The sequence below is a fragment of the Populus trichocarpa genome, chromosome 5, assembly GCF_000002775.5.
Source record: "Populus trichocarpa isolate Nisqually-1 chromosome 5, P.trichocarpa_v4.1, whole genome shotgun sequence".
In the NCBI taxonomy this organism is placed as follows: Eukaryota; Viridiplantae; Streptophyta; class Magnoliopsida; order Malpighiales; family Salicaceae; genus Populus; species Populus trichocarpa.
Window position 1 is genome coordinate 662,032 of NC_037289.2, and position 19,332 is coordinate 681,363.

Sequence of the window (19,332 nt, forward strand, 5' to 3'; positions counted from 1 at the left end):
GCTCATGGTAATAAACTACCTACTGTCTAGAAACAGTCACCGTAGTTCAACCTTCCAAGGCAAAACCAGTTTAAATTCAAAAAATCATAATCCTGTAAGCACAAGCCTATAGTAACACATGGGCGCTCAATGCTTAATTTTTATGGTGATATGATAAAATACAGATACAAAGATAACAAAAAATATAATATATAAAAAATAATAAAACTATCTTTATTTTTATTTTTTTTGTATTTTATTTATATATTTTTTTTAATATAGATATAATAAATATTTAATAAAATATTACTAATTACTCCATGAAACTCTAAGTTTGTATTCGGATTACCCCTTAAGTAATTTTTTTTTTTTAAAAAACAAGAATTATTAACATGCATGAATTGCATCTGAATAAATTTTAGACATCTTGTCACGTCATTTGAAAGGTTCATGACACTACCAGAAATTCGCTAAATAGAAACGGATTTACCGACGGAATATGTCTATCAGTAATTTGAGGTCGAAATTACCGACGGACACTATTCCGTCCGTACTTCAGTCGGTAACTACCGAAGGCAAATTTCCGTCGGTAGTTACCGACTGAATTACGGACGGAAAAGTTTCCGTCGTAAAAACAAAAGGCGGGTTGCTGACGTGGAGGTTTTGGCGGGTTATTTTTTCCGACAGAATCATCGACGGATTCAAAAAGACAGCCCGTACAGCGACGTGACCGGTTCACCATTTAAATTGCCGACGGAATCACCGAGGGATTTGAAATGGCAGATCCGTACGGTGACGTGTCGATTGTTCCGTCAGAATCATCGACGGTTTCACCGACGGAGTGTCCGTCAGTGAAACCGTCAGGAAAAGTTAATATATGTCCGCTCTGCCGACCCTCTCCTCCCCTATTTCTCCTTCTTCTTCCTAATCCCAACTCTCCCCATCTGCAAACAACCAGCCCCCCCTCCCCCCCAAACAAAAATCTCCCTCATATCAGCACAACAAGTTATATTTCTTGAAGTTTTGTGGTCATAGCATCCGTGTTATGATTTACCGACGGATTTTATCAATTTTTGTAAGTAATTCTATCTTTTTAAATTTTAACATTTAATTAAATGTCAATTTTATTGTTTTTTTAGTATATGTATTTTGTTAGTAGATGTACATGTTTTATTGTTATTTCTCAAACAAACTTATAGTATATGAATGTATAATTCTATACCTGTTATGGTTTGTTTTAGATTTTGTAAGATTATATTTGTTTGTAAATTGTTAAAACTTTATGGAACTACCGAAGTACATGTGCTGTTTTGAAATAATTAAGAGCTTGCTTAATGGGTCCGTTTAAAGTTTTATCAATAGTATTGCGGAGTGGTAATTTCTGTAAATTTATATATTTTAATTTGTATGGACGTTGATAAATGATAATGAATATTTAATATTTATGAGAAGTTGTGATTGGTTTGTTGGATAATCTCGAGGTAAAGTAATATTTTTGCAAGTTTATTTACCTAACTTAGTTAATTAATACATGATGTCATCATAATTTTATAGAGGTTCGATATAAATCATGGATGATCGTTCATGGATGTATCGAGATTCACCCCAAGGATTGCGGAGGATGGATTATTGTAACAGGGTTCAGGGTTTTATTAATTTCGCAACATCTATTCCCAGAAATTTTACTGGAGGCGGTATTAGGTGTCCATGCAGAAAGTGTCAAAATAAAAAGTATCTGCATCCAAATGTTGTAATGATGCATCTTCTACACAAAGGGTTTATGGAGAATTACCAGTGTTGGTATGCACATGGAGAAGTATTTGTTAGTGAGAGGAGAATGGAAGAAACGGTGGTTGGGTCTACTTCTAGTGCTAGCAACGTGCATGAAGCGGCAAATGACAACACTAATCCTTACAGAAATATGGTTATGGATGCAATGAAAATGAATCAAGGTAATGTCAGTCAATGTCCAATCGTAGAAGAAGAACCTAATGCAGATGTAGCTAGGTTTTTTGATTTGTTGAAAGATTCTGACGAACCATTATGGGATGGCTGCACGAACCACAGTAAATTATCGGCCGTAGCACAGGTGTTCCCCATCAAGTCAGATCACGGGTTGAGTGAGGCCGGGTATGACAAGATTATTGAATGGGCAAGAAGCATTTTACCTGAAGGGAACAGGCTGAAAGAGAACTTCTATACTGCGATGTCCATGATGAAACCCCTCGGTTTAGGATACCAGAAAATTGACATGTGCCCTAACTTCTGCATGTTATACTACCTTGAAAATGCTGAGATGACCGAGTGCATGACATGCGGGCATTCCCGTTACAAACCTAGAACTGGCAGGGGAAAGACTCTAGTGGCATATAAAAAACTTAGATACTTCCCGATTACACCTAGACTGCAGAGGTTATTCATGTCACCAAGGACTGCTGAGCACATGACATGGCACCAAGCACACCATGCGGTTGATGGAGTGATGGTTCATCCTTCTGACGGCGAAGCGTGGAAACGCTTTAACAGTGTTCATCCTCACTTTTCAGCTGAATCAAGGAATGTGCGTCTTGGGTTGTGTACAGACGGATTCAACCCATTTGGGTCATTTGCTGCTCCTTATTCTTGTTGGCCGGTCATACTCACAGTTTATAACTTGCCACCGGGAATGTGTATGAGGCCGGAGTTCATGTTTTTATCTACTGTCATACCCGGTCCAAGCAGCCCGGGGCGGAATATAGATGTTTGTCTTCGACCGTTGATTGATGAGTTGGCGCAGTTGTGGTCCTCCGGAGCTCTGACTTATGATATATCGAGGAAACAAAATTTCCTTATGAGGGCGGCTTTGATGTGGACTATCAATGATTTTCCAGCTTATGGAATGCTTTCTGGTTGGAGCACGCATGAGAAACTCGCATGTCCATACTGCATGGAAAACAACAAGGCATTCACGCTAGCAAACGGAGGTAAAGCTTCTTTTTTTGACTGTCACCGTCGCTTCTTGCCACTTAATCACAGGTACAGAAAGAACAGAAAAGATTTTTTTGTTGGCAGAGTTGAAAAAGATGTTGCATCCCCGCGTCTTTCTGGTGAATAATTGCATGATGTTGTCTCAGAGTACGGTGATATTGTGTTTGGCCTTCAATCAGGTAAGCAAAAGTTTCCTGGTTTTGGTTTGACCCATAATTGGGTAAAGCGAAGTATCTTTTGGGAGCTTCCTTATTGGAAGACCAATCTGCTCCGCCATAACCTTGACGTCATGCACATCAAAAAGAACATGTTTGAGAACATTTTCAACACCATTATGGATGTGAAGGGGAAGAAAAAGGACAACATCAAGGCTAGATTGGATATAGCTTTATACTGTAACCGTAAAAATATAGAGTTGGTTTATGATGAGTCACGGGTCGTAAAACCAAGAGCAAGCTTCGTGTTAGAGAAAAACGCACAACTGCTAGTCTACAAATGGCTTAAGAGTCTGTGTTTTTCGGATGGACATGCATCGAACATATCAAGGCTGGTTAATTTTGTCGCACCCGACATCGCGGCGGCCCTAAAAATAATCTTGATTTATGGAAAAAGAACAGATTTCTGGCATCTTGTTCTTTTAGGAAAAAGGCCTTGTTTAAGGAGTCGCCACCTAGTATTATGGTCACTAGGAACCCTAACTGGTCAACAAAGATTCTATGGTACGGGATTGGTTACGTAAAAGAGAAGATATTATCACCCCTTAAACGTTCTGCCTGAGGCAGACTGCATTGCTGATTTTGTCTTAAATTGCTAAATATTTATTGGTTTATGCTCTAATGGTTTACTTGCAATATTCCTGACTCTGGCGCCAGTGAATATTCAACTACGAATAATTCCAACTCTGGCGTTGGTAAATATTACGTAGCTATAAAATAAATTTGGATCAATATTTTTATTCCTGACTCTGGCGTCAGTGAAAAAACCAATAAATTTATGTTATTTTTATTCATGCATACACATTTTTTTTATTTTTTATTTTTCTCTACTTTTTATTTTTCTATTATTTTTCTATTTTTTTATTTTTTTATTTTGGGCTGGGCCCAGCGCAGCCCATGGGGGCTGGGCTGGACCCAGCCAGCCCGGCCCGGCCCAGTCAGAGGCACCCGCAACGCGTGTGTGCACGATGAAGGAGTAATTAAATTCAAGCTGCACAGTGACTTTGTAATGAAAAATGAAAGAGGAGGGAACGAAAAACCTACCTGATCTGCAGGTGTTGCTGGAGGCAAAGGACTGGGAATAACACTGGCTTTGGAAGATTCTCTTCTCTTCCTTTCTGTTTTTTATTTGCTTTCTCTTCTGGCTTCCTCTGTTATGTGCTCCCTAATCCTTCTTCCCCGTGTTTGTTCTTTCTCTCTTTCGTCACTGTCTTCTCTGGTTCTTATGCGTTCCTCTGTTTCTTTGAGAAGAAACAGGGGAATAATAGTCCTGCTATTCGGGCTCGTCCTTCTGGGTTATTCTCTTGTTCTCTCTGTGTGTTTATTTCCTGGGCTTTCCTCTTTCTCTAATGGTTTTTTTTTCGGGTTTTCTCCTCTGGTTTTTCTGCTCATTCGTCCTCTGTCTCCTGGGTTTTTTCCGCCTTTTCTCTTGTTTTTCTCAGTTCTCTCTTCCGATGGTTTGGAGTGTGCAGCTGGAGACGAATAATTAGGCTGACCAACGCTTGCAGTTTCCCTGCACTTCACTTGCGTTTTGAGAACAAAGGCAAAGCAGGCCTGCTGTCCTTTTGCTCTCTCCCTATTTCTCTGTTTTTAGGTCCCCTCTCTGTTTTCGTTCATGCTCCCCATTGGCCCCTCGGTTCTGCCCTTTTTTCTCCTCCCCTGTTCTGTCATTACTTCTCCTTTTATAAGACCAAAATCGGTGGTAACAGCCAGCCTCATAAACGCCCTGCAACCGACCCTTTAGGCACCATCAATGATGAAACGTAAGCGGTGACTGCCAACGGATGAAACGTCTCTGCCATTAATGGCGGAGCCGTTGCTGAGGAAGAAGACGGTGAACAGTCAATGCGAAACGACTCCGTTTTCCAGCTCTAAAGGTTGCTTTCAATTTAATCCTTGTAATTCTTGTACTTTTGCAATCAAGCCCCTGGTTAAAATGTAATTGGATCCTTGCATTTCCGCGCCATTTTCAATCTGGTCCTTGGATTTTAATTTTTGCAATTTAGACCCCAATTAAACTCCACACTTTGATATTTCTTCAATTAAGTCCCTGATTTCATCAATTTAATTAAATCCAAGTCCAATTAAGTCTAAAACTTATCAATTCTCCAATTAAATCCTTAATTTGATTAATTAAATTAATTCCAAGCTTAATTAAGTCTCAAATCTTATCAATTCTCCAATTAAACCCTTAATTTGATTAATTAAACTAGTCAAGAATTTAATTAAATCTTTAAACTTCCAATCATGTTGCCCTTAACCCAAATTTTAATTCATTCTTCATTTATTTTATTTTTACTTGTTTTTCATCATTTTTTTTTAGTAAATAAAATAATTAAAATAAAAAGGTCAAAAATTAGGTTATGACAGTTGCCCCCTGTTTATAATATTTACTATGCAAAGATATTGGAAAATTTCATTTTCCATTAGCTTTGTGTAGTAAATTTATAAAGAAAAGTAAATACAGAAAGAACCTTTGTTTTTTTTGTTTTTGTTTTTGTTTTTTTTTTTTTAAATCTTGAAAACTTTGAAAACATGAGATTGACATATGACTTTTATAGAGAGATGTTGAAATCAAGAAACAAGTCATTTGGACGATGACCCACTTTTTTTGTTTTTTGTTTTTTTTTGTTTTTTAAATGGATCAAATTGTTTTGGGCAACCTGTCCGATGATAAAAGAACGCGAAAAGGGTTTCGCGAGTGGTCTAATTGTTCCAGACGACCTGCCCGATAGGAAGAATAAAACGCGAAAAGGGTTTCGCGAGTGGTCAAATTGTTCCAGGCGACCTGCCCGATAAAGAATAAAACGCGAAAAGGGTTTCGCGAGTGGTCAAATTGTTCCAGGCGACCTGCCCGATAGGAAGAGTAAAACGCGAAAAGGGTTTCGCGAGTGGTCAAATTGTTCCAGGCGACCTGCCCGATAGAGAATAAAACGCGAAAAGGGTTTCGCGAGTGGTCAAATTGTTCCAGGCGACCTGCCCGATAGGAAGAATAAAACGCGAAAAGGGTTTCGCGAGTGGTCAAATTGTTCCAGGCGACCTGCCCAATAAAGAATAAAACGCGAAAAGGGTTTCGCGAGTGGTCAAATTGTTCCAGGCGACCTGCCCGATAGGAAGAATAAAACGCGAAAAGGGTTTCGCGAGTGGTCAAATTGTTCCAGGCGACCTGCCCGATAAAGAATAAAACGCGAAAAGGGTTTCGCGAGTGGTCTAATTGTTCCAGGCGACCTGCCCGATAGGAAGAATAAAACGCGAAAAGGGTTTCGCGAGTGGTCAAATTGTTCCAGGCGACCTGCCCGATGAAGAGTAAAACGCGAAAAGGGTTTCGCGAGTGGTCTAATTGTTCTAGACGACCTGCCCGATTTGAAAAATTCTCAAAAATGAAAAATTTTCGAAAGCAATTTCAATCTTTGGCCATTTCAAGTTGGCCTTCCACTTGATGGATTCCGCCAGAATTTTCTCTTATGAAATTTGCAAAACTCATTGTCCAATATCTCAAAGTTTAGATGATATGCATGCATCTTTACCTGATTTGAAATATAGGCCCCCATTTCTTCTTAGTCTTCTTGCTGCTTGATTGATAAGGACTTGCTACCTCTAATTTGGGCCATCTTTGTCGTTTGGCTTCTAGCCCACTCGAGTTGGCCCATATAAGTCTATTTCCAGATTTGTTTTCATAACTCAACCTTTGTGGTGCCCATCGTGACCCACTTGCTTGCTAAATATTTTCTGACTCGTCAAATAATTTGAGAGGACCACTAATTACTCCTCGTTTCACTGCTAGAAACATTCGGTGTCACTTGCTGAAAGGATCAAGCTGTCTTTTGTAAACCAAAATGCCCCCTTGTCTGGTTGAAGGAAATTACCATCTTTTTTCTAGAATTTTTTTCTTCTAAACACAATGTTGCCCCCTTGTATTGGTCATTGCCCCCAAGTGTGCTCTATCAGCTACTTAGACAAATAATGGTTTTAAGAGGCCATTCTCTCATTTCTCTCCTTTTCAGTTTGGTGAAGGATATGGGTCGAGAATAAAGCTTGAAATCTTGATCTTGCATTTTGAAAATAAAAATTATTTCGATGTGAGCCTAAAACAATTTGCTTTTGAAATCTTGCAACTCTTTGGTTATTTTCTTTCTTAGAAAAGAGATTATTGGCTCTTATGTTTGGCAATGAGGTCTTCGGTGAAAACATGTCATGAGATGACCTTTTGTTTCAAAGTGAAGGGCTTGAGAAAAAGCTCGAGGTTTTGTTTGAGAAAAACAACTTGTCTCTTTTTTAACATTCATTTTTATCAGCATGAATAATAATGAGTAGTTTATTCTTGATGTCATGAATCTTATGAAAAAGTATTCTTTGCATTTGGAGAGCATTGTTTATTGTTCTAGGTTGCTTGCTTGCTTGATTAGAAAGGACTTCTACAGGCACGTAATGTAGGCTGTGGTTTTTGGCTATGAAAGAAAAGGATTCATAAGGCTCAAAGAGTATTTCAGGGTTTCAAAGACTGAGGATCACTATCAACAGTTTGACTATTGACGTCATTCATATTTTTCTTTTGCCACTCTTCTTTGATTTGCTGCTTTTTCTTTTTTATTGCTTTGCTAGGACATACTCACTTTATCTTGGAAGTCGCTTTTTCTAGTGATTTGAGTATGCCCCCTAGCATTTGAGTTTCTTGAGCTTTTATGCCTTTTTTGTAGCTTTCTCACGGCTTTTTCTCTTTTCTCATTGAAATTTTCTCTTGCCCCCCAGTGTGGGGTGTGATCCTAGTCGGGGTTTTTTCATGAAAGAAAAATTATTCATGGCTCAAAAAGGGATCGCAAGGGATGTACTTATTTTAGAACGTGAAAGGAATAACAAAGATGGCCTTTCCTCATTTCAAGCACAAACAATTAAGATCAATAAACTTTTACCTCATCTAATATGATAGTTTGGTCTTTTCAAAGATGCATTTCATGGGTCATGAGCAACGAGTTCACTACATACCATTATTCATACATTTAAAAATACATGATTCAAGAGTCATGGGGTAAGGGTTATTCATTTTTTTTTTGTTTATAATTTAGTCACCTCAGTGATGGAGTTGCTTGATTCACTTGTCATTCTACAAGTAGAATGTCAAAAATATCGTTTTTGAATAAACATCAAATTATTTTTGAAATCAAAACGCTAGATCAAATTTTCAAAACTCCAATAGGGAAACTGATTTTGGTAAAAGGGATAAATTGAGTCTATGAGATCACGCGAGGCTTCAAAAGTGTATTCGTGAGTTCTTATAAGCAAACTCTCTTAATCAGATGAATAATGCTTGGTCGTGAACACGATTGAATGACAAACTCATTATTTCATTGAAGCTTAGGAAAATAAGTTCAACAACAAAGATCTTATACCAACATGAATACTGGCATTATAACACATAAAGGGGCTAAACATGTAGTGATCATTGATTGGAATTTCTGGAATCTTTCAATCACTCATTCTTCTTGACAAGGGTATCTTTTTAGCAGTTAGTTGAAGCCATATGCAGACCATTCTTGGCCTAATATCACCGTAGCTTTTTCTTCAAGATATTTGATTTCTAGGAGTCGATATGAAGAAATCAGCTATAGGAACGATAAGTGCCTTGACAACCACCTTCAGTGTCCTTTCCTTTTTTAGTGAAACCGTTCTTTTCAGTGGGATCAACAATTTTGCCTAACCCAATGGCTTGCTCAATCCTCTCAGCTATAACAACCAGGTCAGTGAAATGTTGCGCAGAGCTTCCAACCAAATATTCAAAGTACGGGGCCTTGAAAGTGTTGACAAACAAGTTGATCATCTCCTTTTCCAACAAAGAAGGGTTAACTTGTGCAGCTACCTCACTCCATCTTCGGGCGTATTCTCTTATGGACTCCTTGTTGTTCTTCTCCATAGCTTGCAAGCTTAACCGATCAGGGCCCACGTCTATATTGAACTTATATTGCCTCATGAAGGCATCAACTAAATCCTTTCATTTTTTAACTTTGATATTATCCAACTGTATATACCAAGTGAGGGCAGCGCCACTTAAGCTGTCTTGAAAGAAATGAATCAGCAATTTCTCATCATCAACCACCTCAGCCATTTTGTTGCAGTATGCTTTGAGATGAGTTATAGGGCATTGAGTTCCCGTATATTTAATGAATTCTGGCACCCTAAACTTCTTAGGAATGACTATGTTAGGTACCAAACACATATTGACAGCTTTCACCAAGTCACACAAATGGTCTCCCTTAACTGCCCTTATCCTCTCTTCTAAGGCAGTCCATTTTTCCAAGTCCTCTTCTTTCACCATCTTGCCCTTTTGAGATTCTTTCTCGGTAGAATCAATGGTAAACGACATTCTCCTGGGGTATGCTGGCTGGAAATGTATAGCTTGTTGAAATTCAGATGACACCCTATTTGCCCCTAGATTCTGTGGATCGAAATGAGTTACATGCATATCTCAAGCTGAGCTATAAGTGTTGCTTTTCCGGATTTATCTCTCAAGGCCTGCTCGAGTAGACTAGTAAGCCTTGCGACTTCTTCTTTAAGATTATCCATCTCTTTTTGATGTTGGGCTTCCAACTGGGCTCTTTCTTCATTTTCCATTTGTCTTTTTCTCGAACGAGGGCTATAGATGGGTTTCAATAGGGAACCTATATTTCAACCTGCTAAATGTAAATCATGTAATTATGCAAAAATGCTGAAGCAATTAAAAAATGCGTATGAAATGCGGACTTGCCCTACACGGGATGACAACCTAATAGGAAGTTCCTAATTATTGAGTGCATCAAAGGGTCGGTCATTATCTAGTTTCAAAGGGTCTCTCGCATGCTCAGTGATCGTCCATGAAAGGTCGATATGAGGCTTACAAGTAGTGTGAAGATAGAGGCCCTGAGTAATATCAGTTTGGCATATCAACCACTTCCAAGTAAACAATCAAGCGAGAGTTGGATGGTTTCACGAGTCTTACCCAGGCTAAAGCCATTGGGGTACCGTTACTCCCCCACTTATCCTAGTTTGTAAAGTGTGTGCTTCCAAAGTGATGCATGACAACATAAACAAAGATGCATGCTAAAGCAGTAAATGCAGGAAAATTAAACAAATCAACACAAAAAAAAAAGCAATAATAAGACAAAAGACAAAGCTTAATCCTAAGTTCCCCAGTGGAGTCGCCATCCTGTCGCACCCGACATCGCGGCGGCCCTAAAAATAAATCTTGAATTATGGAAAAAGAACAGATTTCTGGTATCTTGTTCTTTTAGGGGAAAATGTCTTGTTTAAGGAGTCGCCACCTAGTATTATGGTCACTAGGAACCCTAACTGGTCAACAAAGATTCTATGGTACGGGATTGGTTACGTAAAAGAGAAGATATTATCATCCCTTAAACGTTCTGCCTGAGGCAGACTGCATTGCTGATTTTGTTTTAAATTGCTAAATATTTATTGGTTTATGCTCTAATGGTTTACTTGCAATATTCCTGACTCTGGCGCCAGTGAATATTCAACTACGAATAATTCCAACTCTGGCGTTGGTAAATATTACGTAGCTATAAAATAAATTTGGATCAATATTTTTATTCCTGACTCTGGCGTCAGTGAAAAAACCAATAAATTTATGTTATTTTTATTCATGCATACACATTTTTTTTTATTTTTTATTTTTCTCTACTTTTTATTTTTCTATTATTTTTCTATTTTTTTATTTTTTTATTTTGGGCTGGGCCCAGCTCAGCCCATGGGGGCTGGGCTGGACCCAGCCAGCCCGGCCCGGCCCAGTCAGAGGCACCCGCAACGCGTGTGTGCACGATGAAGGAGTAATTAAATTCAAGCTGCACAGTGACTTTGTAATGAAAAATGAAAGAGGAGGGAACGAAAAACCTACCTGATCTGCAGGTGTTGCTGGAGGCAAAGGACTGGGAATAACACTGGCTTTGGAAGATTCTCTTCTCTTCCTTTCTGTTTTTTATTTGCTTTCTCTTCTGGCTTCCTCTGTTATGTGCTCCCTAATCCTTCTTCCCCGTGTTTGTTCTTTCTCTCTTTCGTCACTGTCTTCTCTGGTTCTTATGCGTTCCTCTGTTTCTTTGAGAAGAAACAGGGGAATAATAGTCCTGCTATTCGGGCTCGTCCTTCTGGGTTATTCTCTTGTTCTCTCTGTGTGTTTATTTCCTGGGCTTTCCTCTTTCTCTAATGGTTTTTTTTTTCGGGTTTTCTCCTCTGGTTTTTCTGCTCATTCGTCCTCTGTCTCCTGGGTTTTTTCCGCCTTTTCTCTTGTTTTTCTCAGTTCTCTCTTCCGATGGTTTGGAGTGTGCAGCTGGAGACGAATAATTAGGCTGACCAACGCTTGCAGTTTCCCTGCACTTCACTTGCGTTTTGAGAACAAAGGCAAAGCAGGCCTGCTGTCCTTTTGCTCTCTCCCTATTTCTCTGTTTTTAGGTCCCCTCTCTGTTTTCGTTCATGCTCCCCATTGGCCCCTCGGTTCTGCCCTTTTTTCTCCTCCCCTGTTCTGTCATTACTTCTCCTTTTATAAGACCAAAATCGGTGGTAACAGCCAGCCTCATAAACGCCCTGCAACCGACCCTTTAGGCACCATCAATGATGAAACGTAAGCGGTGACTGCCAACGGATGAAACGTCTCTGCCATTAATGGCGGAGCCGTTGCTGAGGAAGAAGACGGTGAACAGTCAATGCGAAACGACTCCGTTTTCCAGCTCTAAAGGTTGCTTTCAATTTAATCCTTGTAATTCTTGTACTTTTGCAATCAAGCCCCTGGTTAAAATGTAATTGGATCCTTGCATTTCCGCGCCATTTTCAATCTGGTCCTTGGATTTTAATTTTTGCAATTTAGACCCCAATTAAACTCCACACTTTGATATTTCTTCAATTAAGTCCCTGATTTCATCAATTTAATTAAATCCAAGTCCAATTAAGTCTAAAACTTATCAATTCTCCAATTAAATCCTTAATTTGATTAATTAAATTAATTCCAAGCTTAATTAAGTCTCAAATCTTATCAATTCTCCAATTAAACCCTTAATTTGATTAATTAAACTAGTCAAGAATTTAATTAAATCTTTAAACTTCCAATCATGTTGCCCTTAACCCAAATTTTAATTCATTCTTCATTTATTTTATTTTTACTTGTTTTTCATCATTTTTTTTTTAGTAAATAAAATAATTAAAATAAAAAGGTCAAAAATTAGGTTATGACAAATATAGAGGACTGCAGATTGTATGGAATGAAGAGTCATGACTGCCACGTGTTTATGCAAACACTCATCTCATTAGCTTTTCATGATTTGTTGCCAAAGGGAATATGGGATGCACTCACGGAGATCAGTCATTTCACGTCCCTACCGACGGATATAAATCCGTCGGCATTTCACAGAGAGTTCAAAAATAATTACTTGAAATGCCACAATCACCGACGTCCCTATACCGACGGATATAAATCCGTCGGCATTTCACAGAGAGTTCGAAAATAATTACTTGAAATGCCACAATCACCGACATACATACCGACGACTATAAGTCCGTCGGTAATTTGTAGGCGGATCAATTTTACCGATAAAATTACTGACGGACCGCGCGAATTCCAAAGGGTTGTGCATTAAATGCATATCTGACCGCGTCATAGTGCCAACGGAATTACCGACGGACCATGAAAAAAATGGAGGGTCATTAAAAATTTTGGTGCGAAATTCAAAATTTACCGACGGATTTTTGACACTTCACCGACGGAATAAATTAAAATAATAATTAATTGTATATCCGTCTGTAAAACTGCCATATAAGTCCCCCAACCGCCTCTTCAGTTCATTTTTTCTCCTCCTCAGTTTTTCACCGATTCTTTTCCTCTCCATTCTTCAAAGGTTTCACCAGCAATCTCTAGTAACTTTTCTCGTGAATCTCCATCAGTTTAAAAGGTATGTGTTTCTTCTATTTCATTTTACTTTAAGGGTTTTTTTTTGTTATGTTTTTTGTTTTGGTGTATTTTTTGTAATGTAGATAAAGTCTATAGTTTTTTTTGCATAATTCATTGCTAAAGTTTATAGTTTTTTTTTTTTAATTTATTGAATATTTTTTATTGTTGTATTGGCATAATTATTATTAGTTAATTTGTTGAATATTTATTGTTAATGTTGAATTTACCATAGAATTAGTAATTGAATATGTTGGAATAATTACTAATTTTACTCTATTATTGCATGATTTGTGTTTAAATATTTCCATTTATTTTGATTGTTATTCTAGAGTTTTTTTTTAATTTATTGTTTTGTTGTATTGGCATAATTATTGAATAATTTTTTGAATTGTAATTGTTAATGTTGAATTTACCTTAGTATTAGTAATTGAATATTTTGAAATAATTGTTAATTTTACTCTATTATTGCATGATTTATGTTTAATTTTTTCCATTAATTTTAATTGTTAGTCTACAGTTTTTTTTTTTAATTTATTGAATATATTTTATTGTTGTATTGGCATAATTATTGAATAATTTGTTGAATTGTAATTCTTAATGTTGAATTTACCTTAGGATTAGTAATTGAATATGTTGGAATAATTAGTATAGATTGGGTCAATTGGTTGTGACTTTTGTTAATATGTGCAGGTTTGTGGATTTGGGTAGTATCCAGTATAGGGGAGGTGCTGTCGAATTTTTTTTTTTAACATTTGAATTTAATTATATAATTATTTGTATAAAATTATGTAGATGCGTAGAATGAAAAGCAGAGCTGGTCGCTCACATACGGTCGCAGCTAGTTCGTCTAGCAACGATGATGATATTTCCTTAGGTGCCTCTTCTTGAGAGGCACCAACACCACCTGTGCCGTCAACCGATGCTGCCTCTTCCAGCGCTACTTCACAGCGCAGAGGCGGGGTGCCTTCGCAGCGGAATCAATTTACCCGCAAGTACGAGGCACAGTGGAAGGACGACCTTTCAATGTAAGTTTGTTAAGGTTTAATTTTTTTTAAAAAAAAATTACAACATAATTTATGAAGTAATCACTATTTAATTTATTTCATTTATTTTCAGGTTCACAAACATTGAGGCCGCCCGAGTAATATCATCGGCGTTTAAATCATCGATGGAGATTCCATTGTTTCAAAGGAGTCAGATATCCAAGCATCCTGAATGGATGCCTCAAATCAATGCATGGTTTGGCAGATTTCAGGTTGGTGTTAATTTATAATTTTCAGCTTATTTCTAATAAATTATTAATATAATTGTAAATAAATTATTATTTTTATTTAAACTTGTTTATTTATACACAACACAAATTCTGCTGGGACAGTGAGCATAACACTGTTGTGAGGAGGGTGTGGGAAAATCACGCGACAACTAGGTAAGATCGAAAAAATACAAGATTTTTTTTAGACAAAAATTTATGTTTCGAAATGGAATTTTTGGTTGCGTGAAGCGTGAAGTAGGTTGCGTGATTTTCGGTATGAAGCACAAGAAAGAACAAAAAAAACCGCGAGGGATAGGGGTTTTCAAGGCTGGAACGATGTTGCGGTTTGGAGGGATTTCAAACCGATATACATCCCGGAAGATATATGGCCGCACTATCTTGAGCACGTGACGTCTGAGAGGTTCACACGACGCTCACAGTCCGGTGCTGGCAACCGGAATCGGCCAATTCATGGCGGGGTGACAACGCACACTGGCGGCTCCGTTCCGTTTGCTTCACATGCGAAACGGATGGTAAGATTAATTTAAATAAAATATATCATTAAATTAAGTTGTTGTTAATATATCTTTTTTTATTAGAGGCTGCGTCTCTTGGACGTGAGCCGAGCCCGATGGAGCTGTTTGTGGAGACGCACGTGCGGAGTCAAGACCGCCAAAAGGGAGCGCAACAGTTCGTTGATAGCCGTGCTCAACATTTCGTGGTATGTTTGTTCAACCATTTTATTTTGTAAGTTATTATGTTTATTGAATTGAATATGATGATTACTTTTTTTATTTTCAGGAGACCTATAATAATCGGTTGAGGGAGAGATATGGGGACGATATTTTGACCCATCCGGAATTCGATCCGGATTTGTGGATGGAGGTTGGATCGTCAGGTGGACCCGATAAAAATCGGGTTTACGGGCTTTCCAACACTACGGCCGACAACTTGCGGTCGACCCGTAGTGTTTCAACCGTTGGGAGCTCCCAATCAATATCGAGCTCCCAATCTAAGAAGTTTGTGGCCTTGCAGCAACACACGGCTCAGTTCACTGAAAAATACGACCACCTATCAGTGGAGTACGCGCAACTCAAAGCGTCTCATGCAGAACAAAGAGCGGAGTCTGCACAACAAAAAGCGGCTTATGACCATTTCGCGAAGCTGTTCATGACCATTTCGCGAAGCTGTTCATAAGCCGTATAACCACCAGCCTCCTCCTCCAGGATCTCCTCCTCCTCCTCCTCCAGCTCCACCTTTATATTAATTTGTAATAAACATTATTTACCTTTAAAATTTCATTTAATATTTTTTTTGAAACACATTCATTTTGTAATGAATATTATTTAACTTTGATTTTTTTTTTTATGTTTAATATAAATTTTATTTGCATAATTGGTTTTTATTACCATTAATTTATATAGTTTTATATTATATATTCTAAATAATTTTTTAAAAACAAATTTAGAAAAAACTATTACAAAGGGTTTTACCGACGGAATGAATCCGTCGGTATTTGACAGTACCATTCACCGACAGATACATTTGGTCGGTATTTCAAACACTCACCGACAGCTTTCCCGACGGACTTAATCCGTCGGCATTTGACAGTAGCTGCCACACTTACCGATGAATTTACAGACGGATATATTCGGTCGGTATCTCAAACACTCACCGACAAATTTACCGACGGTATGTATCCGTCGGTAAAGCACGATATCACCGACGGAATAAAATCCGTCGGTATATTTCAAGCGGGAAATTTTTTTTTTGGCGCGCAAATTCCGTCTGTAAAACCATCGGCAAATGGTTTTTTTGTTTTTCCGACTGATATAGCGACGGAATGGGAAATCACCGACGAAAGGAAAGCTGACGGACGTAATCCGTCGGTTAAGACGTTGGTAAATAAATCACTGACGAATAGCTAATCACACACCGACGGAATATGTCCGTCGGTAAAACTGTGAAATCTTGTAGTGTGATATGCAGTGCAATTATGAAAACAAAATATTCCTAGGTCATGGAAATTACAAAAAGAACAAAGAACCATGTCAGCTCACTTGCTGTCCTTTCAAAATTGATAATGAAATATCTGATGAGGCCGCATAAAATTGTTTGAACAATAATGTATGATATCTCCTCGAGGCCCTGTCAAAATGAACATTGAATATATGACGTTATCGCATGTGTTATGGCAAAGGTAATATTTTAGGAATAATAATAGCAGACTAAACTGTATCCAAGCCCGTAACCAGCAATCGGTTAAAGTGTGAATAAAAATTTGACGTCGTTATCCTTGAATAAATTGTTTAATTTATTTCCCGTTCATCCGCTCATCACAAAATCTAAATCTTTTGAATGCAACCAAAACTTAATTAATTATGCAATAGTATAACAGTCATTTTGAATTGCTTGTTTTGCTAGTTCGTAGTTCTATTTCTTTCTTTTAGAATCTTCAGTCATTTTTTTTCCATCTTTTTTTTCTGAAATTAAAAAATATAAATAAAGGACAGAACCAAAAAAATAATAATTCTGCATAAAAAAGTTGATGTGGACTTGCAAAACAAACTCAAGTTGTGAAAATTTAATAAAATATAAAATAAACATTTGATATATCAAAAATACACTCGAATTGATGTCTAAAAATTGACAGTGTCCAAAATTTAGTGGTGACAAATATGGGCAAGGTAGCAGGTTGGAAGATTTAACAACAGCAAAACAGAGACAAAGGCGCAAAGAAGAGGAGGGGAGAGCAGCAGTTGCCTGTGTCTGGGCGCAGCTCAGAATTGTAGCAGTACAACATGCTGATGATTTGACCTGTGGTGTATTTGCCATGCAAGAGGGCAGTCTGTCTAATTATAAATCATGCAAATACACTAGCGCTACATTTAACATATTTATGATGAAATATTTTATCGGTATTTATTTTATTATTCCATATTTTATTAACTGATTCATATACATAAACTATCTATTGAAAAACTGCTCGTTAGTATTTTTTTTTGTTGTTGGAATGTCTGTTGGTAAAAAAACCTGATGGTTTTACAAACAGACAATACATGTTAAAAAACAATTACCAGCTAGAATATATCGACAGAATTATTCCATTGGTGATTAACAGTGGCATTTGAAGTAATTTTATTCCAACCCTCTATAAAATACCAATGGAATAATTTTGTCGGTGATGTAACAATGAAGTGGCATATGCAGTAACAAAATTTCAACTCTCTGGAATATGATGAATTGAGTCCGTCGGTATCTCCGTTCGTAATAATTAAAAAAATATATTTTTAAAAAATCTATTGAACATGAATAGAAAATAATTAAAAAACTAAAATTGTATAAAATTCAAGTATGTAAAAATAAATTATTTTAATATAAAAGCCAAATATTTATTACAAATTTATATGTTCAAATAAAATGAAACTAGAACAAAGGCGGTGCTGGAGGAGGAGGAGGAGGAGGATAGTCGTTCCCAGAACTATAGGGCCTAAAATGGGATGCACATGTACCACCCATTTGTGATTTAATATCGATCACCATTTGGCGGAGTTCTTCATATTCCACAGAGAGTTGTTTATATTTTTCATTTAGAAGGGTCGTATGTTCTTGCACTCATTTTCGTAACAAGGTTGCAAACCAGAGATTGGGTGCTCGATATCGATTGCGAGCTCCCATTGGTTAAAACTAGGGGTGAGCAAAAAAACTGAAAAACTGATTAAACTGAGAAAACAGGAAAAAAATAACTGAAAAAACCAAACCGCAAAAAAAACCAATTAAACCGATTAGAGTTTTGAAAAAACCAACCGGTTCGGTTCAGTTTTGGTTTTATAAGCCTAAAACCAAAAAAATGGAACCGAATCGAACCCAAACCGAAAAAAACTAAGCTAAACCGGGAAAAAACCGAGCCAAATTGAAAAAACAGAGCCAAACCGGAAAAAAACCGAGCAAAAAAAAACCAAAACCGGTCGGTTTGAACCGGTTCCGGTTTGTTTTTTTTTTTAAAAACCTGTTTGGTTACTTTTTTTTAATAAAAACCGAATCGAACCGGTAAAGATAACCCCTAGTTAAAACACTATGAGTCGTCCGCAAGTTCTCAACTTTAGTGTTGGAGAGTCTATACACCTAATTTTTATCAGGTTCACTAGACGATCCTGCCTCCATCTACAAATCCAGATCGAAATCCGAGTGGGTCTCATGATCGTCCCCGTTTCTCTCCCTCAACTAGCTGTTATACGTCTTCTGAAAATAAAAATGAAATCATCAAACTCAATTCAAGAAATTAATAACTTACGAAAGAAAATGGTTGAACGAACATACTACAAAGTTTAGAGCATGATTATTGACGAACTGTTGCACCCCTTTTTGGCGGTCTTCACTCTGCACTTGCGTCTCCACAAAAAGCTTCATTGAGCTTGGCTCACGTTCATAAGTCATAGCCTATAAGAAAAAAAATGTTGTCAATTAAATATATTTATAAATAACAACAATTTAATTAAAAGATAGATGTGATTAAAATTAATTTTACCATTCGCTTCACATGTGAAATTAATGGAACGGAGTCGTTGGTGTGCGTGGTAACCAAACCGTGAATTTCCCGGATCTGGTTCCCTACACTGAATTGTGAGCGTCGTGTGAAATGCTCGGACATCATGTGTTGAATATATATTTTTTTAATATATTCTCCGGGATGTATGGCGGTCTGAAATCCTTCCAAACCACCATGTCATTCCAACTTGGTAGAGCATTTTCTCTGGCATATTTTTTTAAAAAACTTTGCGCCTCATACAAAAAATTACGCAACCTACATGATACAAACGTATTCTATATGAGTTAATGACAAATATATATTTTCATATATATAGTACTATATATCTTCAATAGCAAATAGTGATGTAAAATAAAATAAAATAAAAGTGAAAACAAAACAGGCAGATGCATTAGAAGGAACGTCTATACAAGCCTGAGGAACTTGGCAGAGATCATGATTATTATAG